Here is a 25,970-nt window from a genome sequence, read left to right as displayed (position 1 = left end):
TCCTTAAGTTTTCTCTGGTGTTTGTTTGTTTGTTTGTTTTTTCACCAGGTCGCATTTTCTAAAAGGCAAGTGTTTCCAGTCAGACTGAGGCTGTTGTGACTCTGCAGCCCTCCATGATACAAAAGCCTGAGGATGGCTCAGCTTTTTATCGAGGCCATCATTCTCTTCTTGCCCCATAAATGTAGGCAAGGAATTTGAGGAAGATCTCCCTGTTAGCTATAGATGCTTTTCCCTTTGAAGCCTTTCTGGTCACACAAGGTCTGTACAGATCTCCTCAGGGATGTTGCCCTTGAGCTAGCCATTCCAGCACACTTCTCTTTTCCCCTAGTTAGCTCCTGTGTTAAGAATCACTCACGTTAACCATTTGCATTAACAAATCCAGGCAAACTGCTAGGTGGTGTCTGCTGCTTCTGTAGCATAGCTTAAACTATGTGCTGTCTTGCAAACTCATTCTGATCCCTTTTTAATAGAAAATTTGTCCTGGTCCATCACCTATCTTTTCCTAAGCTGTTGATCACTACGAGAAGCTTTCTAGAAAGGTTTATACACTTTGGAAAATCAGTGCCATGCCTAACACATGAAATGCACTTCTCTCCAAGAGCTGTTTGTACCTTTCAGGGAACAAACTGCTCTATTCTTCTGCTCAGATTCTGCAGTCTACAATTCCCGTAGTACCACTCAGAGAAGCACACATCTTTGGTGATGTCAGTATCTTGTACTCAGCCACAGCTGGGATTTTGGGGAAAACAATTTTCTAGGTATGTACAGTATGTGTAGATGACTGGCTTTTGTAGCAGCAAGCTGTATATCAAAATATTTTCCACTTTGGGGAAGTGGGTTAAATTGCCAATGTGATCATAATGCAAGCTATAAAAAGATCAAAGTTGCAATGTTCTGCAACAGCATCATCCATTGAAATGTAGCAGGAGCCTGCTGAAAAAAAAAAATGTTCATGCAATATATAAGACATTAAAAATTCTGTTACATTACTCTTGCCACAAAGATTGTAATGAAAATGGGAAATGGCACAAACGTAACCCATTCTCATTACAATCGTTAGATTGTAATCTTGTGCTCTCCTTCTCAAGAGAATGTTAAATGAGATTTTAAAGTATGGAAAATAAAGGAGCAAATAGAAACTCGAAAGCAAAAGAGGTGAGGCATGATAGACTTCTCCTGCATTCTTATGTTCTTTATTCTTGCCGTAAATCAAGAGAGAACAGTATGATTTCAAATAAAGATGTACACACACATAGATATACTTCTATTTTTCTTTCTTTTTGGAAAGTGTATTATTTCAATATTTTTATCTTTTCATTCTTACTGTAAAAAAAGAGTCCCCATAAGTCAAAGAGACAAAGCAACACTTTAGATATCTACATATAAAAATTTTTTTTAACAGTGTAGATTTTGCCCTTATCCATCATAGTAAGATCTGAAGGTAACACCTCCCAGTGAGAGAGAGCTGTATGACTTAGGAGACTAGCAATTAAAAATCTGTCAGTCACAGGTCTGGATCCAGCCCTGATTAGATAGTGACCGAAAGTTGTTAATATTACGCGATCACCTGCCCTCGCTCAAATCCCCATGCAAGTATTTAAAAGACACACTGTAGCTGTCACTCAGCAGTGCCACTGGTGCTGCCAGCAGAAGACTAAGCTTTAAATAAGAAGTGATCTAACCCTGTCTCCTCCTGTGGTGGTATTTAACAAACAGGGCTTGAAGCAGGTGTAACAGGTACCTTCCTTCCAGGGTCTGGTAGGGGGGGAAGGGGGATGCTGGCCTCTTCTTAGGCTGCTCATTCAGGGCCTTGCAGGACCTCTTAAAATATTAATGATGGAAAAATATCTATTGAAGGCTCAGAGGCAGTGTCACAGCAAAGCCTCTGTTTTGCGTGGAGAGTCAGTGGAAGTGAATGGTTGTTATGCATGGGAGTCAGAAGGGCTCCTTGGTCACTGGGGCTATGCCCCTGCAGAGTCCGCAAGGCATCCTCTCCACACGGCCCTGCAACAATGCTACCTTATAAACATCATACCACATCAATAACAAAAGAAATGCCTTGCCGACAAAAGATTAAAATCTACAAAGGCTCTAACTCAACCCAGAGAGAAGGTAAGAAAGATCAAAGTAATTAGAAATAGTTTAGGTCTTTGCAGTTCTCTTGGAGAGCTATGTTCTTGTCTAGTCCTGCATTTTATGTTGAGGTTTTTTTCTTTATTTTCATTTCTTTTTTTTGCTTACTTACTTTATTTGGCACAAGTTTGAGGTTTTGGATTGAAGTTTTGGGATTGTTTTGTCCATTCATTTTGGTTTTCGATAACCCATGGAGCTCATGTTGACTCACCTCCCTGAAGGTCACCTCACTGACCTTCTCCAATGAGGTGACCATGGGCTGCTCTAAGTGAAAGCGGAAGATGGAACCTATCCCTATAGACAAATCATTGTCATAGCTTCATGTAACCTTCCATCACTCTTTGATGAATGGATATCCTAGGTAAAGCTTATTTTCTCACTTTAAACTGTCAAGAAATTATGGAGAAAGAAATCTGATATTTCATGGGATTATACCAGAATAAAATTCCTTTGTCTTTAATGTTTGCAGTCTCCAAAGGTCAGATTTTTTTCTTGTCTACGTGTAGATGCTGGAAGTGACATGGTAATGCTCTGACCAGCTTTCTAGCTGAAGAACAAATCTACTCTTCAAAGAACATTTGTAAGCATCAAGTCAGGATGACTTGATTTTCCTGTAATCTTGGTTAAAAGTGTTAACATCTGAGAAGAGTTCTTATTTGCAAGTCTACACTATCATGAAAATGTTATATCTGAACTAGAATTCATGACAGCTCTTCTATTTTAACTGCCAAGAGATTTTGCACTAAGAGAAAAACCTGTATTATGGCTGGCTGTACTGCATCTAGCCTATGATAAATGGAGGACTTTTAATTTCCCAAGTATCCAGTTCCTCCAACTCCACAACCCACAAAAATTAAAAATAAAATTTTCATTCTGAAGCTTAAAATTAATTTAGTTTCTGTTGTAGTGCTGTAATAAGTAGATCTAATTTAACCAGTCAGCAGTTCCTTCCATTGGACATTAATTTTTTAAAGTCTGCAAGTTAATCAACCTGTTTTATGGCTATATGTGTTTTTACATCAAAACTCCTCATTATTTCTTTTTTATTTTTCTGTTAAGTGTCTGGGATAAGTGAAAATAGCTTCTGAATATAAAAGAATCAATTAATGTTTCAATATAGGGGGGAAAAAAACATTCCCCAAATGGGTAACTATTTCCAGTGCTCCAGACTGTTTCTCTCACAGCTGTTTGGATCATGATCTGTCAGTGCCACCTGTTAACTAGACTGGTCTTTACAGGCAGAATATATAGTCAAAAGATGAAGAAGTTCCTGAATTTTCTCTTTTTGATTGTAATAGTCCCTCTGAAACATGAAATTAGTCTCAGGGATTTTGGAAGCTGCAGCTTCAGACCTATTAGAGAAGAATCTATCAGAGGACACAGATTTTAGATGATGGATAATGCTGTTTACAGGGCTCTGTACCTGAGAGGAAATATCCAAAACCAGGTCTTGATTCAAACCAAACCATTTCAATAAGACCGTGTAGCCACACTGGAGCTGCTTTGGAGAGTGAGGACACTGGGATACTTGATTCCTGCTCCCTGAGGACAGGTGTCTGGGAGAATCTTTCCCTCAAGGGGCTGCATAGCAGCATTTCCCCTGATTGTAGGGTACCACTCAGGCATCCCCTTTTGTTAATGCCAAAATGCAAGTTTCTCGAGAAAATGAAAAGTGTACGTGCATCCTTTTGAATCTCTCCTTTGTTTTTGCTTGTATGTCAAAATTCAGCAAACACAATACATTTGTTCCCTGGACCTTCAACCTGTCATAGCTCTTTTCTGCAAATCAGTTTGCACCTCAGTGTGTCTCAGCTGCTGCAGTAGCTATAATTCCAATCATCGCCAGCCACTTTAATGGGCTTCTTGAGTCCACTGGGAAGAGCTATCCCATATGCAATGTCAGCTCCCAGCACCTAGAGAAAGCATGGTCTCTCTGCCACTTTTAAAGGAGAGCCTCAGTTCTGTGGTGACATTTGAGAGCTTTCATTATCTCAGTGCGAGAATCTCTGGGGCACACTCTTGTCTCTTTACATGCCCTTGTTTAACGGCACTCCTTACCTTTGGCTGCCTGTGTTCAGCTAACCAAGTGGTGGCAGAAATGTGTATAGTCCCTCTTAAATCATTCTGATTTTCCCTAGTCCCTCTGCAGTTTTTTGATGGAACATATGGCAATGTTATGTCTATTTGAAAAAGCCTTTGCATCATATGTTTATACAACTGCTCACTATCCCAAGACAAAAATTCTTTCCTGTTATTGCCCATTTGCTGACTAAAGAAATTATCCTCTTTATGTATTCTGGTACTTTACCTTGATACCTAACATGTTTAATTATGTAGTCCTTGGTCCATAATCCATATGATTCACTCACCACATAATACAACTCGCATTAGTTTTATTTTTTTTAACCCTTGCCCTTTCTTTCTCACTTGCTTTTCTTTGTCAGCCTTTGCTATCTATTTAGTTTTGGATCTTAGCCTGTCTCCCATAAAGTTCTTCCTCCTCAGTGACAAAACAGTCAGTGGGTCCAGTGGTACAGGATTTGTCTCAAAGGACAAGAGTTCCTGATGTTTAAGGATGAGACCTTAAACAAAGGAAAAAAACCAAGCAACAAACCCCAAAGAAAACTCCTGTTATGTGCCATATAAAGGAATAACATCACAAAATAGAGAAAGGGAATGGGGTTTATGGCTACAGAAACAAATGGAGAAACACCACACTCTGTTTGGCTCTTTTTGTTTTTTCCCCTGTACTGCTGGACAACGACCCCAGTCACCAATGGAAGTCATGGATTTCCAACAGTTTGTGAAGGAAAGAGTGTTGCACACTGGATCTTTCCATTCTTCCATTCTCTCAATATTCAGCAAAGTAGTAATAATGATTTTTCTCTTCCTTGGGTTAGAGGTGGTGAGGCCAGAAGAAAAACCAGATTCCTTTAAGAGTGAAAACAATTTTTCCCCTTGAGGTTTGTTTTGAAAAAAAACCCAACAACCTGAACATAAAGCTGTATGTGGATTTTTTTTCCCTCAGAAGAAGCAATAAAATAGTTTTTAGAGTAATATTTAAAATGGGCTTTTTACAATTGAACTTTGTTCCTTTGAAATTCTTTCTGTGACCACTGACTACTTGAAATGAAGTAACTTTATTTCAAAGCTTGCAGTATTAGGGAAATATGTCTATTAAACTTTGGATCTACAGGTAATGAGTTCAATTTCTACTGGTCCTTTCTCTCATACTGTCTCCAGTGCATCTTAATGGGCATATCTAGGGACTCTCTGTTCATTTTTGATAGGCTTTCTAGAAATCAGGACTATTTTGTTTCTGCATTATTACAAAAGGTATTTATTTACATGAGATTCCTGAGCTCTACTGATATAGCCATCCTTTTTTTTCTTTTTTTTTTTACAAGTCAGTAATATCAAACCTTTCTTTCCAATATTTTGTTCTTTTCTCTTTTACTTTAGAAAATAAGGCAATAGGCAAAAATCAAACACAAAGTGTATTTTCATACTTGGTGCAGTTCATACCTCATACTTTGTATATTACTCACAATACATAAATAAGAAAGATTTGCTTGTGATGAATACCCATTTTGTATATATCCCTAGCAGCTCTTCCAATGCATTTCTATTTTTTGATGACAACACCATTCAGCCTTTTTCCTTCTTCTTTATTTTCTTTTTCTTTTCAGAAAAAAATATGCTTTCAGGTGGTGAGGAGAGCTGCATGGTGAATGGAATTTATTAAATTCCTTCTGATACCCAGAACTTAATAGCTGTGGTAGAATACTACAGAAGAAAATATAAAAGTTTATAAAATGTATTTTCTCCTCACAGGCATCTTGTTTCTCTGAATCCAGGATGAGCCAATCGCACCAGATACAGTTTTGCCAGAGGAGGGTGCAAAGTAGAACCAGAGCCCAAAAAAGCCCCACATTCATGTTGGGTCAGCTGACTGGAAGGTCAGGCTTTGGTGTTAGATCCAGAGCAGCTCTGATTTGGGGAAAGAAGAGGAGGGCTATTACATAAGGAGAGTGTAACCATCCAGCCGGGCATCTGGAAATTGTTAAATACCCAATACTGGGGGTAAAAGAGGGTCAAGGAACTTTGAATGATGATTTAGGACTCATCCTGGAAACTATTTATTGGAGGTGGACTTCTGTCCTTGTTTCCAGTATGGTCTCTGCTGGCCATGCTAAGGGGACGGTAAAAAAACTATTTGAATGCACAACACTCATGAAGATGCCAGAACAATGATGGGAGTTACTCTTCTGACTCAACATTTTACTCTTCTTTATTCTAAGGCTACAAGCCTATTCAGCTTCTCTTAATTGACTTGATGGTCTTGCTGGAAAAAAATGAGTTGCAATGACTTTTCTTCTGCTGAATTATTTACAGGTGGAAAATATCTGCCTTGCTGGATCTTACCCAAAAGGCACTAAAATGTTTCTTGCAGCCTGATATTATGCATTTGTCCACTTTTTGTTTGGCTAGCAAAAAGAAATTGGTTCAGTCAGATTTGAATAAAATCTTTTTTCTTCCTACTTTTTTTTTCTTCTAGTTTAGGGAGTGAAACAATTATTTACACCGCCCTATTCCTGATAGTAACCATATGTCTGGACTGCACAGCAATGAGCCTTGCAGTCCTACTTCTGGCAGCTCTCCCTGGCCACAATGACATCCCGCAGTGCTCCTAATGGGAGTAGGTGCCGTGGAGCTCTTTGCGTGCCATCGGCACTTCCCAGCTTCCAACACCTTACCTCATATGCCACCACTGTCTTCCAGCAGCTCTTGCAGCTAAGCATTTGGTAAGCTGTGTGGCATAGGCAGCATTTGGAAGCTCAAAGCCCTCAAAGACTGTGATGTTGAGATGGATCAGAGATTAAAAACACAGGGTGATTGAATGAGTTAAATTGTCTAGATTCCCATCAGCTTGGATCACAAATTTTGTAGGGGACGCAAATAAACTCTATGGAACTTTTGCATCACTTAGAAAAATCCGTGATACAAAGACTTTCCACCCAGCAAAGAACCAAGAAACATGCCTGATGGCCTGGCTGGACTGCTCAAGGAGGACAGATTCTACCTGAGAAATGGAACTTGGGAGGAAAGTGATTTTGTCATACAATAAGGTCTATTTTTTGTCTTCATTTTCCTTATTAGGAAATCGGAGCTATCCTTTAATAAGACCAGCTAATTTCCATTTGTGAAGGGGTTGAAAGTAAAGTCATGCTGGGAAAGTCCCAGTGAACTGTGGTGGAAACACGTTTCCTGATCAGATGGAAGATCATAAATGGGGAGTTTAAATACTGACATTTTGTGGGACATTGCCGGTAAGAGTATAAGGGGTTTAAAGGCTCAGTTAGCTCAGAATCTGAAGTCATCCTTCCAGTAGTGTTTGCTCCTCCTTGATCAAAGGAGGCAGAAGAGAAGGACATGCAGCCTCTGTTCCTGCTGGAGACCCTGTGAGCACCTTGCCAGCTCCAGCCCCTGTGCCCTTGTCAGTGCAGAGGCGGTAAGGACTTGTCTTCTGCTACTGAGTACAGGTATGACTTCTTCCAACTGGGCAGCATAAGTGGGGCAGAACACAGCAGGACAACACCTCCCTTCTGCAAACATGCTGAACTTGGCCCAATGTGAGCTCTGGCTGTGGAAAATGCAGTAGGAGGCTGTGCTGTGGAGCTTTTATCAGCTGCGCAGATCTGAAGGGGAATTTTCACTCTGTTTCCTCCCATTTCTAATGCAGCAACATTTCAGCATTGTGCTTCAACCCACGGTTCACAGCTGAGTGGTAGTTTTGTGATTTTATGAGGCCTCAGACCACAGTGTCTTTAAATGTTCTGTAAAATATACAGGTTAATCACCTGACCCCTGCAAACTTCTTGGAAGAACTTGTATTGCATTAGCTAATGCATTGCAATGCCTTCCTGGAGCTGCAGAAAACCATTGTACATGAAAAGCAAACCTGTCAAACTTGCAGCTTTGCTAACTTTGCACAAAACAGAGAGAAAAAAAGTCCCTTTATCCAGTGCAAAACAAGATAAAACCAGAAACTTGATGGCCTTTTTTGCAACCTCAATTGGACATTGCAGCTCTATGCTGTAATCTCAGAACACAGCCTTTATCATCTTGGGTGTACTAGCATTGACCCATAACAGAGTCTTAAATAAAAAGCAAACCATAATGTCAAAGCAAAAGTCAGTATCTCAGCAGGTCTGGCCTCAAGTGTGGGAGTGTGAACAGAGAAAACAAAAGCTCAGAATAAGGAGAACACTGGACGGGTTCAAAGGAGGAAAAAACCCCCCAACCTCTGGAAAAATAGCAGGGTGGAGCAGAAATAAAAATACTTTGTACAAGAGAATCCCTACAGTCTCCAAAGTGCAAGGCAAAAAAGGAAAAAAAAGGCCTAATCCTTGTCTTACCAGTGCCTGAGCTGATGGGGGTCAGCTGTGGTGGGAGAAGGGCTCAGAGCTTGGATTTTGAAATATTGGCACAGAGGTGGTCCAGCAAGGCCGTGTGGCAGAGACGGCATTGTGGAAGCTTTGGGCCAGGCTGTAATTTATTGGCAAAATGCTCTGGGGCTAAATAGTCAAGAGAGATGGCACTGCACTCCCTCTGAGAAGAGTGAACGATGCCTCCCTCTTGCTTGGAGGAGGGGAAGTGACATTGTTCTCTGGCAGTCAGTCCCAAGGAGAGCAGAGCCTTTTCAAGTAATTTGCATGCCTGAGTGAGTTAACACTGAGTAGTTCCTGCTCTCCCTTGGTTTGTGCTTCTGCCCATTGTACAGCAAGCAGAGATGGATGTAGAGAGGCATAGCTGAAGTCACAGTCTTGCCCAGAGACAGGGAATATACTTCTCCTAGTCCACAATCCTACCATATGAATTTGCTCCTGTCACATGTAGTCTCCCTCTCTTCATTGAAGCCAAATCTGCCACAGGAAGAAAATCTGCTTTTGATTAGTTTGCACGTCCGTTTTTACTTTTTGACACCCTTGCTGATACGTTAGTCAAAATGGCATTCCTACTAGGGAGTTTACAAATTTTTGTGCTCTGTTTCTCTTCTCTAAACAGCCCAACAGCCCAGCATGCCCCAATGTGCTGTGTGGCTGTACATCCCACTCAGAGCTCTTGTGTTGTCCCTCCTGTGCTGCTTACAGCCGCCTTTTCTGCCAGCTGGCCAAGGCCTACCTCCACCCAAGACAGGAGTGCCAAATGGCTTAATGGGAGATGTTTTCAACTGGTGACACAGAGACAGAAAATGGAATCTGTCATGTTGTGCCATTAGCACTCCTCATTGGGAGCCAACCACAAGGTAAATCACCTGGCTCACACTCCATAAGGACTCAGTTTGAAACAAACAAAAGAAATATGTTTAAACTGCCCTTCCCCACCCCCCACCATCCCCTGCCCCAGGATCCCACTGCAGAGCAGTTTCCTTTGCAGTTCACTGCACTGCAGATGGGAGTTTCAGGCAAAGATGATACTCTTCCTTGGCTCAGAGATCACCCCAAGAGAGCAGCTTTGTGGGAACTGTGTTCCTATCAGCTCCCAGTAAGGCATGTTTTGGTGAGCAGCAGCAGCTACAGTTCACAGGCACTTACTCATCCTCTCCCCCGACTGCCCCAGCAATCCCTGATGGTGAGTCACTGTCCAGCCCTGCAGTGACTGGCTGGACAGTCACTGGAGATCCCACATGAAGGGCTGGGGAAATAAATATCTTACCTGTTCCTCATCCCACCAGAAATCTGTGCCTGGCTTTCAACCAAATCTGCAGGCTCCCTCCATGGGTGCATTGTTGCAGCCACGAGGGTTAGTGCTGGCACAGGGAGAAAGACAGTGGAAGCATACTGCTGGGGTGGGCAGCATCACAGAAGCCCAGGTCAATTAAAGCTGTCCCAAGCTCATACAAGGGTGGTAGATCCATGGGAATGAAACCCCAGAACAGGTATGAAAGCATCATTATACTGCTTTGAGAAAATAATATGGAAAATACTATTTGTTTCTCCTTATTTCAGTGCTTTTTTTTTAGTCTCCCCCACTTTCACCTTTTCCTCCTCTGTGACACCAACTTGATGAAAAAAAGGAGACAAGATAAGTCTGAGAAAATGACATCTGTATCAAAGATGCTGATAATGGACAGATAAATATTGCCATATTACAGCTGCACCTAGGCCCTGGAAAAAATGACTGCTGGTGTACAATTGTTTGTCTTACTACAGGGGTTTTTAATAACTATTAATTTTGCATAGTACTATGTGCACTAAGTAAAAGACAATGATTGTCCACAACGTTCAGTTTAGTGTATTTATTGTTATTTATGAAATCACTGAAGATGTCTTTGCATTCATGGGTCTGAGTCTTGCACAATTCATTGAAATGCTTGGCATCACTGCCATAAAACACACACACTGAAGGTAATAAAATCCAGCTATGCAGTACAGTAAAAATCCCCACAAAAAATATCATAAAATGGACATATGAATCTTGATAAAGTCCGTGCATCGCTACGCTGCACATTCACATGAATTAGAGGTGTGTGGTAATCCTGGATGAAGCCTTATATAAAAACACAAGCTGTCTGCACAGGCAACATAAAATTCAAAGGGGGAATACAGTGCACCCTGTCCCTCTGACTATGCACAATGTAACCCCTCATTGAGGACTCCTTGGCCGTGCAAAATGTTCCCCAGTTCACAAACCACTCCTCGCAGGTTTGTTCCAGGTTCCCTCCCCCAGCCTCACAAAGGCCATGAGAAGCTGGACATGCAATCTTGGGAGGCTGATAGTGTTCATCGTCCTCCTGGTATGATGCTCACCTCCCTCCTCTGTCAGCTTCCCAAGAGCCTATTTCACCATCATATTGCAAATGCAATCTGCAACTTCTAAGAAACATTTCTGACCTTCTGTCCCACTAATGCAGTCCATAAACTGGAGTAGCAGAGGAGAAAAGGGAATGTATCCAAAAATACTTGGAATAAAGATTTCCGTAGTTGTCTTTGGAGGGAAGCAGCCCATTGCTCTTCCATGGGCCAATATTGCCAGCCTTCCTAGTCTCCCAGTAGAAAGATACCATACATAATGGTGGGATCCATGGTGATCTAGAAAGCCTTTGAAGCATCATGACAAAACACTCACTGTAACATGAATTGTTTATGCATTATACAAGGGGGCAGAAAACAGATGCATACACCTCAATGCACCTCAGTGTATTGGCACAGCCCAGGAGCCTCAACTTCCTTCGTATTGGCCAACCAACAGCACCTTCTGGCTAGCAGGGAGCAACCTCCTCTCTATAACCACAGCATTTTATCCCCCAGCTTGTTACCTCAGTCTGTGCTCTTACAGGTAAGAGCTCCCCAGGAGGTTTTCTGTCACTAAGCTTTGAAGTGAGCTCTGCACAGCCTTGCAGAAAATAACTTTTAATATCCTGAAGTCTGGTGTCTGCTTTTACTCACTTCAGATGTGTAACATCTCCTTAGTGGCTGTTTAATGCTGCATGGGTGACCAGGACCATGGATGTCCACTGCCAGAAAAGACCTGGGAGAAGAAAAGCATCACCTGCCAGGCACTGTCTCGCAATAGCAGCAGGACAAATCCCACAGCATGCACTGCAGAGCCCCATGTCAGGAAACTGAATATGGATTACTTTGAAGCCTAGCCCTGGTTCTGTGGCATCAAGGATTTGAGGCAGGGGCAGACCATTGCTGATTAGTGGTCTGCTTTCTTAGTTCTGCTGGTGCTTGTTTGCAGTGGGTTGTTTGATGTCTATGCATAAAACCTGTACCAAGCAGGTACAGATATGCTACCGAAAGATGATGAAGGGGAAAGACCTCACTTCTCCAGATTTGTTAAATAAGATAAGGAAGGGCTTGTGGGCACCCAGGATGATCAGAGGGCTGAATCACCTCACCTGCAAGGAAAGGCCAAGAGAATTGGGACTGTTCAGCCTGCACAAGAGAAGGCTTTGGGACAATCTCATCACAGCCTTCCAGTACCTGAAGGGAACAAAGAAGAAAGGATAAAAACTTATTACAAGAACATGTAGTGACAGAACAAGGGGGAATGGATTTAAAGTGAAAGAGTAGGTTTAGAGTGGATATTAGGAAGAAATTCTTTACTGTGAGGATGGTAATGGATTTAAAGTAAAAGAGAGTAGGTTTAGAGTGGATATTAGGAAGAAATTCTTTACTGTGAGGATGGTGAGACAAGCTGGAACTAGTTGTCCGGAGAAGTTGTGAATCTCCCATCCCTGGAAGGCCAGGATTGGATGGAGCTTTGAGCAACCTGAAAGGTATCCCTGTCTGTAGTAAGAGAGCTGGAACCAGATGACTTTAAGGCTCTTCTAACCCAACCCATTCTATATTTATATGATTCTCTGTAGAGAGAGTTAAAACTGTGGAAAAAAATTTGAAGAGTGCCTCGGCAAAAAGATGAGCACAGAAAATTTCCCAGCAGGAAGATTCCTGAGGATCTGGGAAAGCTTCCCATGATCTAAGTAAGTGTCAATAGTTGCATCATTTAGAATCAGTTGTGCAAAGCCCTAGTAAAGTGAGGAGAACTGGATGATTTGGGGGTAAGTCTTCTTTTGCCAGCTGAGGGTAAACCAACTGATGAGTTTACATGGCATGACTGAGCTATGTCCCAGCCCAGCTGTGGGGCACATCTGCACAGCACTATGGAGGTGGGAGTGGGGCACTTGTGGGCAAGAAGAAACAACACCAATGGCCATTAACCCAGGCAGTGAGTCCTACACCAGCCCTTGTGTCATTGTAATGTTTCTGTTATTGCTGCGTGAACTGACCACAGGGAAGCTAAAGTGTCCATGTCTGCTCCTACTTACCATCATGCTACCTCTTGTGCTAGCTCACCCTCTCCCAGGGCTCTCACAGTGACCCTGGCCAGGCTCAGGCTGCCCCTGTGCTCACACCATCATTTCTTTTCACTGCTCAGATATAGAGAGGATACTTTATTTCTGGAAGCCACAGTGGTAGAGTTACTGAGGAGAGATGCAGAGAAGCAATACAGATGCAGGTGGTTGCTCTGCTGAGTCTGTCTGTGCCTGCATATTTCACTGGGAAAGGGCAATGCAGACCAGTGGCATGGTTCTCTGTCCCACTTTCTCCCTCTGTAAAACAGGAATAATGATACTGACCTAGTTCACTGGGGAGCCTGGAAAGGCCAGTTAATGTTTCTAAGACTCTTTGAGAATAAAAAGGTCTGTATCAGTGCTAAGTGTTATTATTCACTTTGTATTGTAATTCTAACCTATAAGAGACTTGGCTTTAGTAGGAGAATTTTGGTGACTGCAGCTGAAAGGAGGTTTCATATTTTATCTTTAGCTGTATACGGATTAACAGCACTCACACAATTTCTTCACAGGCGTAAAGATGAAGGTGAAATCCACACCAGTATTAGGCATTACTTTGGCATGAAGGACCTCTGATTTCCAACATCTGTGAAAGTTTAGCTGAAGTGATGAATAAAGACTTGGTACCACCTAACAAAATCTTGTAAAAGTGATCCTGAAACCTGAAATTTTCCACAGACTTTGGCACAATCTGGAGTGGTGCCCAAAGCAGAAAGGTTAACATTTTACTGTGCAACGTATATTAACTAAGTGAGGGCATAAATATATAGAAGGTTCAGAGTGGTTTCACAAAGGTCATTTCACTTGGAATTTACCTATCTGCAGCCAGATCAGTGACACAGTGTGGCACATGTAAATCCAAAAATCACAAAGATATCAAACAGGGCATTTATAACGTACCATGTAGTCCTGGCATATATTGCTTCTTTATGCTACATGCTTCCATCATCACTGCTTCTCCTGTCTGGATTATGCTGACCTCCCAGTGGAGATGACTGCGTATTGGAATCTTGTACCAGGTAATGGCAAGAAAAATTACCCTCATTCAACTGAGACACCACCTTCCCAGCAAGAGGCAGGATTATCAGGTCGTTAAATCATATGGGAGATAATGGCATATCCAACCATGAACAAAACCCAAATGCTTTCACATCATTTAGAAGTTATTTCAATGTGTTACACATGATGCCCTTCCACAAGATTGCCCTGATTTTGCTTCTCTGATTTTTGTTACTATCATTCTATTTTAGTTTGCTTTCCTAAATAAGGGTTGGGGAACATGATGTTATTATTTGGGCATTCAAGGGGGATGGAGCGTGATCAGTTGTCCAGGACACAGGCAGAAATGCTCCCTTCCTCACAAAGGTCTCCCCCTCCACCATCTCTCAGTTTTTGAGTAGATATCAGCTACTTTATGGAATTTGAACAACATAAGATGGAACTGCAGAGGTTCTTAGGTATTACGTTTAATGTCATAAAACTAAGAACAAAAAGAAGTGCAAATCTTGATTGTAGAATGCCATATTTTCCATGTCCTCTCTTTTGGTAATAGAAAATCAATGGGCTTTTCATATATGCAGCACATCCAAAGCACTGAAGCTCCCATCCTCCCTTCATATATGCATAAATTAATTTGTTTACTTTGCTGTCTGAACAAGTATGTTTCAAAACAGTGACAGATTCCCATGCATTTGCTCCAGCACTTCTTTGCAGCAGAGCCTTTCTCTCTTCATTGCACATTTCCTTCTATGAACAACTCATAGCATTTCCTACACAAGCTCCTCACACCCCACCTCGTGACTGAAGTGGGGAGTACAGCACATGTAAAAATGTCACCCAACACTGCACCATTCAATTTCTGGTTGAAATATGGATTGTTTTTCATCCCTTCTCATTTCCTAAATAATAATTTTTTTTCCCCAAATTTGATACAGCTTCTCTAGCTGCTTATCACTGCCCAGCTGCATGTTTTTTCATGGCTTTTGGCATAACTGTTCATGTTTTGAGGTGACATTTCAGAGATTCTTTGTTTTGGTTTGGTTTGGTTTTTTCATGACGAACTCTTAAAGGAATTGGTATTTTTCTATTAAGCTTGGTTGCTAAATTTCTCACTAGTTGTACAATTTAAGAATTCAGCATGGTATTATCAAATGCATTAAGTTTTCATTGCAAATGGTTAAGCTCTGTATGGCTTTTTCCTATGTTCTGGAACTATTTATATGATGAGTCATTGATTATTTATGGAGGTATTTATGGTGTTCTCTTGGACATGCCCTTTGAAGAAATCAGTAAGCTCGAGGAAAACAACAATGAGGAGTCTGTGGGAGTGGACTTTAAGGTTTGTTTTTGCGTTTTGAAAAGCCTTCAGCACCATCAAAGATCACTGCTAATGTTTATAAGTTTCCTATTGGCTTCTGTTGGGGAATCTGAAATGGAGACAGGCTTCCAGGAGGTAAGTGGAATGGTAACACTACCTATGGTGTTAGGGTGTCCATTGCACAGGCAGCCTGGATGAAATATGGAGAAATTTAAGGCTTGACCCTAAAGCTAGTAGGAATTTTGACCCTGCCATTGCTAAGCATGATGCGAAATTGTGGATGCTTTTCAAAAACTATGGAGGAATTTTGTTAGTGGAGCATGTACCAGAACTCTGATTTCCTCACTTTTGACCCCATTCTAGAGGTTGCAGAGTGCTGATGGTCTCACAATGACCTGGTCCTCGCTGCTCTTGAGAATACAGGGGGCTTCCCTTCAGCCTTCTGGACACAGGGGACTCTGTAATTCTGGGCTAGGTCTCAGTTTCTACAGACAGGACCATCAAAACTGCTTTCTGTTTTTGGTTTGATTTGTATTTTATTTCTAATGTGGTGGTTTGAGACATTGTGTGCAGAAGAGAGAGGGAGAGAGGGAATGGCATGCTACCTAGGGACAGAGGAGTCCAGTCTGCTTAAAAGGGAAATGTTGCTGGATAAACACAAATTGGTGTAAGCTACATCATTAGGAGAAAGTTGTCTATCATTAAGCACTACGCAGTGCATCCCTGTGAGCCTGAAATAAGTCTCTAGGGGATATGCAATCATACTTGCCACACGAGTGGAAATGCTGAAGATGAACCACGCGCTGTCTGGGTGTCCACCTCCCACCTGTGTTAGCATCATTATGTGCATGTTGGGCTGACTTAGCACACTGAGGAGGAAGATGGCCATGCCATTCTCTTTTACCATCTGGATAATTTACTCCGTGAGCTTCTTAGAGAGTGAATTCATTAATGCAGATATGCAGGGTGCAATTATTCAGATGATGCAGTGGGAGGAAGCTGCATAAAATTTACAGAGTGAGCTCTGCTGGTAATCTGAGCAGTGCTTTTCTGGGTGGTCCTGCCTGGAAAAAAAATCACACCTAGGAATGCCTTGATGACTTCTCACTGTGTCCCAAATGGCAGCTCCTCCCGACTGGCATCAGTGGAAGCCACTCTTGCTAGGCAAGGGAGATACTAGAAGACTCCCAGTTAGCATCCGTCACAACAGAGAGGAAATCTGTGGGAAATGCTGATCATTTATATCAAAATTAATGAGATTTTCCCTCTCTGAATGTGAGGGCTGAGATGTATGCTGACTACAGGGAAAAAAAAGAATCCATCCATGGATATCTAGCTTGCCTTTTTATTTCTGTTTTTCCAGGGGTCTTGTATAATTGATGACAGTGACTATTTGGCAAAGAAATTTTCTGATCACAAAATTGGTTTTAATAGTAATTTTTTCCAATTAAACAAACTGTTGTTTTTTCCCTCCTACATCTGAAGCCAAAATCACAGGACCACAAAACAAATCAGCCTAATTTCACGGTGAACTTTTCTTTTGACATCCTTCTATTTTTCAAAGAGAATAAAGGTGTTGTTACATGACTGCTCTTTTCCAGACAGAAGAGGCAGAGAGCTATTTTTGAAGCTCCTTAAATCAGAAGCTCTGGCTCTTTACAAAAGCATCCCCACAGGATATCAGGGCTGTGTTTGGAAACATATGTGATAAAAAAAATCAAACCATAAAAATGAACTGGGATCACCTTGTAATTGGGCAGAGAAGACTTCCTGCTGCTGTCTGTATTTTTGTTAAAAGCCAGTGCTTCTGCATTTCTCACCTTTTGCTGCGCGAGATTGTACACAAAATCTCTGATTGCCTAGCAAATCAAAGCCAAGAGGGAGACCCCCTGTTTGGAAGAAACCATCTCCCTCCTATATTCTCTTTTACTGATGCTATGTGGGAAAAATTAGATGTACAGAATGAATCAAAAGTCATTGTAAAAAAAATAAAATAAAAACATCACCAGTGGAACAGAGCTCTATGGAGGACCCGAAGGAGATCTTTGAATGCATCAGCTTCCATATAGAGCAGTAAGCTAATAGGCAGTTCATTGAAGCTAAAGTATAACATAAAACATAAAATTACAGAGAAAATGGCTGAAAATATAATAAAAAATAATTAAAAATCTTGTAAGAAGGTGGCATATCAACATCTCATGTAAATACAGACATAGGAAGTGCAATTTATCATTTGAATAGATGAAACAACTGAAAATGGTAACAATATCTGCAGGTTTGTAGTCTATTTTTCCCAAAAATTTGAGAAAACCCCAATGGTTCCAGCAACAACTTCCCATTTTCATCTGTCAGAAGATGATTTCTCTGTTTTGCTCAGCTACCAGAATTCTTAAGCAAAAAAGCACCCATCGTAAAACTTGTTAAGACTGTAAATTTAAATTCAAAACTAAAAAAAAGGAAGAAAAATCAGTAGTTTCCCTGGTCCTTAAATATTAAATATACCGTGGAAAGACAAGAGTCCCTCCACCAGTTTGGCATGACATGAACCTTTGAAAAGAAACCAGACTTCTATTTTCTTTTGTCCACTGCTTTCTACTCATCAGTGAAATGAAATTTCAACATTGTTGAAAACTTAGGGCAAAATTATTTTTCCCATGAAGTTGTACGACAAATTGAACAAGGAATTAAGAGAATACAGAAGTTAAAAATAGGCAGTGTTCTCCCTCCCCTGGAAAATTTTCCCCTACTATCTGCGGCCAGGCATATTTAAAACTCAGCATCTCCTAGTGATGCGGATATCATACTAATAATACATATTTTCCTTTCATAGACTGGCACCTGGAATTAGCTCACTGAGAGCAAATTGGTAGCATTCAGGCTGCAAATGTTTTGAGGATGAAGCATCTTTCTGTTTGCTGGACCAGAACCTTATTCCTGGAAACAATGTCAGTATCAAAAATGGTTTTATATTTTTAAGAGTGACCCTTATACATGAGAGTGTATCAGTACTGGTCCAGACAATACATGCCAATGTGTATGTGTATGTGTGCACACATAACTATCTGTATTTTGAATTGATATTTATGTGTTTAGACTGGTGTAAGTATATGTACATAAATGTATTTACACATTATATTTATTGTATGCCTGTTGAGCATGGCATGCTCACTGCCATGGAACACGTGCAACAGCAGTAGGTGAAAAAACAAAGACAGTGACAATCCTTTTCTAGGCTTCTGTATCTTTTTCCTCATAGCATACATGGGTAGAGTTCCTGGGCCAGGAACAAACATTCTCTGTAATGAAGCCCTCCTGCTTTTCCAAGACTTAGCAGGAATAGTTTTCTTCTTCTTTCCTCCTCATCATCCAGAGGCATGCTTTATACATAGTAAGCAGAACAGAGTGCATTGGCTCACTCCTTAACACAGCCCGGCAATTTTTGCATATATTCTCAGATGGTTTTGTAAGTACAGAGGATGTAATATAAGCAAAGCTCTGACAATGTGGCTTTTCAAGTTAAAAAAAAAAAAAGTTGCTTAGTGCACACAGATACATACAAGATTCATGCTGTAATAATGTTTATACCCACAGCAAAGATCAGGAATCTTCCATGTAAAATGTGGTGCAGACTTCAATATAAGTGAAGCAGAATTGAATGTAGTTACCATCTACATTATGAAGGGCTTGAAATCCAAAGAGCTACTTTATAGTGCAATGTACCAATTTTAAAAATAGCTTATTTAATAGTTGATAAAAGCAGGGGTCAGCTTCCTCTGAAAAGCAAGATCTTTAAATACCTGCAGTTATTTTGAGAACATGGGTGATTAAATTCTAGCAACTCTGCAATTTCAAATGCAATTGGAAGTAAATGATAAATAAAAAATATTACGTCATTTGCTCTGAAGTTATTTTGCACCTTTTTCTTTTTTCTGTGTCTCTCCTCTTTCATTTTCTGTTCTTTACCTACCAAACTCTCTACCTATGTATTGTACCTACCACAAATATACACACACACACATGAAAACTGGGTCTTTACATTGTATTCAAATTTGTGTGTCCAGTGGATTATCTCCCTACCTTTATAATATTATTCCAAATAAAATTTGGCAAGACAAACAGGAATGCAGGTAAGAAATATGAGGAAAGCTTTTAGTTAACAGCTTTATCTTTCCACCTTGTTTAAATGTTTATATAATTTCAATTTCTGCAAGTCCCTAAAAGGAAGTTGAATCCTATTGGCCAAAAGAGGCAAGAAAGAAAAAAGAATTAATACAATCAGAAAATATTATCTATGTAGAAAAGAAGAAAGATTCAGATTTAATTGATAGCTACTAAGAAGCAGTGACTTCTATCTCTTCACTTAAAGAAGATTTCTAAAAAATCCATCCCAATAAAATTTTCAGTCATTAGTGGAGATTTCCAAAATCTCCAGAGAGAGAAAATGAATGGAGGTGTTAAATGCAAAGGCTTATCTTGGAGACCCTAATTCTACCTCAAGCTGCTCACATTACATATTATCCTCACTTGGCCTTCTTTTTTGAGAAAGGGACCAGCAAAGTAGAAGCATTTCTGTGCAGTAGTGGAAATCAGATTGCACAAGAGAGTAATCACAAAACCCTGCAGAAATGGACAAAAAAATTGAAAACTCTGGCTTATATTCATGGCTCCCTCTGTGTTTTTTTCCTTTTTCACCCCTTTCCCAAATCCAAATTCTTTGTCTTTGTGGCCTGTAGTGCTCCTCAGTCAGGCTGAGGGATTGCAGGGGGAGGGAGAGCTGCTGGAAATGGTGCAGTGTCACACGAAACTGTGAAAATACATATTTAGGAATTAGATAGAATTTTTAAGTGAGTATGACAGTCACTCTTTTTTCTGAGCACAAAGATGAATATCATAGAATCATAGGTTCATAAAATAGTTTGGGTTGGAAGGGGGCCTTGAAGATCATCTAGTTCCAAAACCACTGCCATGGGCAGGGACACCTCCCGCTAGACCAGGCTGCTTGAAGCCCCATCCAGCCTGGGCTTGAGCACCTCCAGGGATGAGGCATCCACAACTTCCCTGGGCAACCTGTTCCTCGTGGAGTTGCAAGGACAGGCTGACAAGACTCTGTATCGCATCATATTCATAAAAGAGAGAATGAAAATCAATATGATGCCATTCACTGGAATTGTAATATTATGTTCAGTAGTGAAAGCCAAACTTGACTGCACTGAGATATGGAAGAGGTGATCGTGATCGTGATCGTGGCACAGCTAGGTGGTAGAATGGCAGGACACATTCAATGCTAATAAATGCAAACTAATATATATAGAGAAAAATACCACTAAGATTACAGGCAAGGTGTTGGGATCAAAACTGGATGTTTTCAGAAAGGTGTCTTAAAGCCAGTGTAATTTGCTTTTTGAAAATGTTAGCTCAAAGTGTAGCAGAAAAAGGGAAAAAAATCCTGAATTTCAGGGTATAATGGGAAATTAATAGAAAGCAAGTGGTAAATATGCTTTTCTGTCCTTGTATCTCAAAAGATATGTAATCAAGCCATGAAACTGGCAAAAGAGGGCAAATAAAGTGAACAAAGATATGGAGCAGCTCCCGAATGTGAAAAAGATTAAATAGAGCTGGACATTTTAGCCTGGAAAAAAGATGATCAAGGAGGGATAAGGTAAAAGTCTATAAAAGCAAAGAGAAGTCAAATGAGGAAATGGAGGTTGCTGACCATTGCTTCCACAAATGGAAGAAAAAGGGTTTTTCGAATGAAAATATTGGGTAGTAATCATAAAATAAACAAAAGTAAGAAACTCAAGGAATCTCAAGGCTGAAACTATATGTAGGTCCCAAACATAATAAGATAAACTCACAGAAGGAAGCCTTCTGTGGAAGGCTCTACAGCATAAACCCACAGCTTCCCAGACTGGGGACTTTCTAAACCAGAGTCTGGACCTGAACCCTGTTTTTATCAGTGAAAAGAAAGCCTCAGCCTTATGTTCTAGTGCTGCTTCTAAAAAACAAATATTTTCACTTGGAAAATTTTATTTGTGTGGGGATTTAGTCAAGAGACTTCAGTTAGCTCTTTTGGGGGGGAAGCTGTAGACTAGCAGAGGAAGGGTTAGCGCCACACTTCAGCGCGAGAGAGCAAAGTGACTGACTTACCTAGAAGTTGTATCTAGGGGGCTACCTTCATCTACACACTCACAGCAGGCGGGCTTCCCTGTGATTCTGAGGAGAAATGGTCTGTTAGTGGACAGCTCTTCCCACCAAGGTACTTTATTTGCTCTCTGAACTCTGCTTTGAAATTTGCAAGCGAAGGTGAGTGGTGTGACACACGGTGTGCAGTGGAACGATGCGCTCCACTTCCAACAGCTCTGCTTCTCGCAGGACAAGATCCCACGCCAAATTCTGGGCCCAGATTTGCAGCAGAGAAGGGGAACAAAGCAAGTCTGAAACGCATGTGTTGTTTACAGACCCCCCTCTGCTGCATGGTGTCACAAACCCTGGTCACAGCTGCTCTGAGCAAAGAATGTTTTCTATGGAGAAATCACAGCAGCTTAGGGAAGGAAGGTGAGCAAGGACACCGAGCGAGAGCAGGGAGCTGTAGCTTGTATTTTGGTGAGCTTAATGACTAGTTTTGAGGCAAAGACTTGAAGGCCAAAGTCTGACAGGCTGTCAGGCACTGATTGCCATTTTCATAAAGGGCGCTATGCAAGTGTAAGTGATTGATAGATTGATTGATTTATTTTGCTGAGGCTCCTTTGTGGTCTCCTGGGGGGATTTCTGGCCACACCTCTCAGGCTGAAAGCACTTGCTCTGCCTGCTGTTGCTTTTTTTTTTATTTGCGGGTAATGAAAATTTGTTACAAGCCTTCCCTTTCATCTGTACATGGCAGGCTGTCACACAGAAACAAGCCATTCTGGAACCATGCTTCTTTCCAAATTGCTAAATATTTTTCTTCAAATTGCTTCCCTAATGGGCTAGTATAATAGGAGCAGCATGCTCTCTGCCCACGCTGAAGATGCCAGAGCATTTGTCCAGTGCACATGTGTGTTGGGCACAATAAACTCATTGCCTGGCCTGGAGACAGTGCAGCAGAGCTGCTGATCTAATCTATATCACACATTCCTTGGGCACAATCGTGCCCACGGTGCATATAGGAGAATATGCACACGGGTAGGTTCTTGTGCCTCCCCTGGGAAAATGCACCTCGTCAGGGAGGCAGCCAGCTACACATCCTGCTCTCCTGGGGAAGGGGCCATGATTGCATTCAGTAAGGTGAGACACAATGGCAGGAGGAGGAGAAGTGGGCTGCACAGCCATCGGGTAAGCCATGCGAGCAGTGACAGAGCTGGGCTCACTAATGGACTGGCCTGGCCAGTTTTTTATTGACTCCAGTTGCTGCTTTTTGGAGGGGCAGGCACCAGCAGTCCCCAAGGTCAGCAGTTCCATGTGCTCTATGCTAAACTGTTGCTGACCCACTGCTTTATGAGCCTAAGTGCTTATCCAGGAACAGAAGTGAATAGGTTGTGTGTGATAAGAAAATAATTTGCCAAAACTGCAACAATAAAGAAAGCCTGATGGGATCTCTTATGGTATGAATAGCCCGGAGCAGCTGCAGATTTCTCTCTGCTTTCACAATTATTTTCTTTTTTATAACAACTAAAAAGGGAGCATTGTCCACAGGCTCCTGCCGTCCATATTTTCCTATCCAAATCTAATATTTCCATATACATGTATATAGATATTCTACATTGTGGATCTTTGTGAATAAAATACAGGAACAGAAAAAGAAAGTAAAAGGAAAAGCCTTCTCAGATAAGAGGCCTGTTGGCACACCAGCTTAACCCATTCCTCTTTTATGTTTCTCTTACAACCCCTCTAGATGGATTTCTGTAGATCCCAGAGCAGCCATCCCAAGACACATGGAGCCATGTTCCCTGCGTGCTGTGCACAGATTCCCGGGACAGCCACACCCAGCCAGCTCTCAGTGCAGACACAGAGAGCTTTGTGCTGGGGGTAGCCATCCTCCTCCACCACCTGTGGGGCTGGAACATCATATCCCCCACCCAGGGGCAGTGTCTGTTGAGAAGCCTGAGTATATTTTTGCATGTTTTCCATCTAAGCAGAGGGGCTTCAGTTCAACAGCTGATCCTGCCCAGGCCTCCTCAGCTCATCCTATTCCCCACCTCCCTAACAGGTCTATGGCATTATTCTTTCTCAGAGAGCACAAGCAGGTCTGATGCTCATCCCATGCTCTGTCCCCTACTCGGAACTGCCCCTGTAGTGCAGGACCGAGTGTACCACTCTGTGCTCTGACCCTTTCTTGCCCACCAGTCCCAGTGGTTGGCCCAGAGAGGGCTGCCTGTGATCCAAAGCCTGGAAACCATGCCCAGGACTTCTTCCAAAAGCTATGTCAGAGGTATCACACTCTCAGGGAGTCCAGGTCTCTGAAACTCTCTGAGAACATCTAAAACCACCAGTGCTTTTCTTCTTGCAATTCAGTTCTGTGTAATCCAGCGTCGGATGTCACATGAGGGTTAGCTATGCAAAGTTCAGAAAACAGTTGTATAAAGAAACACACAAAGAAATTACTCAGATCGTAGCTGATCTCTGTAGCTGATTTCTCAAGAGGTCTCCAGTGAATCAGGCTGAATGAGCTTTTTGTTGCCTTTACTGTTACCAGGAGTAGTTGAAGTCAGAGAGAGTTCTCCTCTCTTACTGCTGACAGCTACAGTATGGCCGGGCTGTGGTGCCTTAGCATACAGTGATCAATCTCATTTCAGTTCATTTTGCTAGAATTTAATTTTCACATGGCCCAGTGTGACCACATCCCACTAATTTCCCACTTGGATATTTTCTTAAAACAGAGAGACCAGTTGAAGATTCTGCAACTCCTGTTGGTGAAATAATAATAATAATAATTTACATTTATTAAGTGTGCTGCTCTTCCCAAAGGAGTGCCCAAATGTTTTCCAAAATTTGTGTATGCAGGAATCCCTTCACCAAGGAAAGAAAAAAATGCAGCTTCTTGCTTGGCACAGAGCAGCACTAGCACAACAGCTTAGGATATGGAATGAATCAAAGGTTTAATGTTATTACATCTTTGTGGTTTGGTTAGAGTAATGCCCAGAAGTCTCAAGAGGGACCAAGGCCTCTCTTGGGGTTGGTGAAATAAGTAGTAAGGTTATTGAAAGGAAGCCAAGGAACAGGAAATGGTAAAAAGGATGCTCAAGGAAGATTAGGGAAAAAAAGAGAAGGATAGATAAACATCCATATGATCGCATAGATTTCTAAGACGTGATAAAGTTCATGGGATTGGAAGGGACCTGTGATGTTATCCCATGCACCCTTCTCTCCTACAGCAGGCTCCCTTCTAGCTCTTTAATCACTAATATATATCTATGTATGTATCTTGTTCCTAATGATTTCTACTGATGGAGATTTTTCAGCCTTCTGCGGCACCTTCCTTTTAGCACGTACTCTTCCCTTGCCTTCAACATGTTCCTTGCTATAACATGGACCTCTTATTCCTCATCTTGTGCACAGCATCTTTGCAGGCTGTCATTACCTGTTTGTAGACTTCCTACAGAGGTGTCAAGGTGAGCTCAACGCTGGTGTTATAATAGACACATGCCATAAGATGGGATCTAGAGGAGGACATGGCGTGGGGGTATCTATTTCTGTGAGGAGCTGTATGGTAAAGGTGATTGTGGAACAAACAGGCTGAGAGATGCTAGGTTGGTACTTGCAGTCCTATGGAAAATTTGAGACATGTGAAAGAGATTATGGACCTTGGTGTTAAGGCGAGAAATGCCCATCTTTGTGTTTGTAGATCATTGAGGAAATGTATTTTAATAATCCATTTAGTAATCCATTTAATAATCCAAGGAAACCAAAGGAGTGGGAAAAATGACAAGCATGGAGTTGGGGCAGGCACTGGTGGCAGCAGCACTGAAGGACAGAGGGGAAAGGCTGTGGTGGTCAACAGCATGGACTTGGCTAAGCGTGGTACCTAGGAAATGCCACATAATCACAGGCAACAGTTTCTGGAGGAGAAAACAAAAATGGCCACTACAACATGGATCTACATGACTGAAAGGTTAAGGATATTATTATCAGGCAGAGGAGAAGTGGAAGGTTTTGGCAAAGGAAGGTTAGTAGCTTGGTGCTAATGAACTGGTTCCAGCAGGACCTCTGTGAGGAGAGTTTGCTGATGCAGGTGGAGATACAAGGCTGGAAGGAATAAAGGTATCCTGCAGATACCAATTTGTGAGCTTTCAGAAGGAATATGTGCATTGATTTGGAGCTCCACTTTACAAATATGGACAGATACAGGAAGCTAAAAATCATCTCTCCTCTCTTGTTTTCTCCCAGGAGGAAAGCAGTTTTAGGTGTTAATGTTCTCTCTTCCTTCTGACCTGATTTGGAGTACTGTTTTTTTGTCAAGCAGGAGGAGTCTTTCTAGTTCCTCATCCACAAAACATACCAACATCAATCCTGACAGTGGGCAGCCAGTAGAGTACAACAGGATGTGGTCTTTGGGGTATCTGTCCTGCAACAAGATTTGTTAGAGGGACTAATAGATGACACTGGAAATTTTCATGCATTAAAATTTCCCTTCTTTTTCCTATTCTTCTTTTCCCAGGGAATGGACAATGTCTTGCACTT

The sequence above is a fragment of the Pyrgilauda ruficollis genome, unplaced genomic scaffold (genome assembly GCF_017590135.1).
Source record: "Pyrgilauda ruficollis isolate IOZ18807 unplaced genomic scaffold, ASM1759013v1 scaffold41, whole genome shotgun sequence".
Lineage (NCBI taxonomy): Eukaryota > Metazoa > Chordata > Aves > Passeriformes > Passeridae > Pyrgilauda > Pyrgilauda ruficollis.
Note: the sequence above shows the minus strand (reverse complement) of the source record.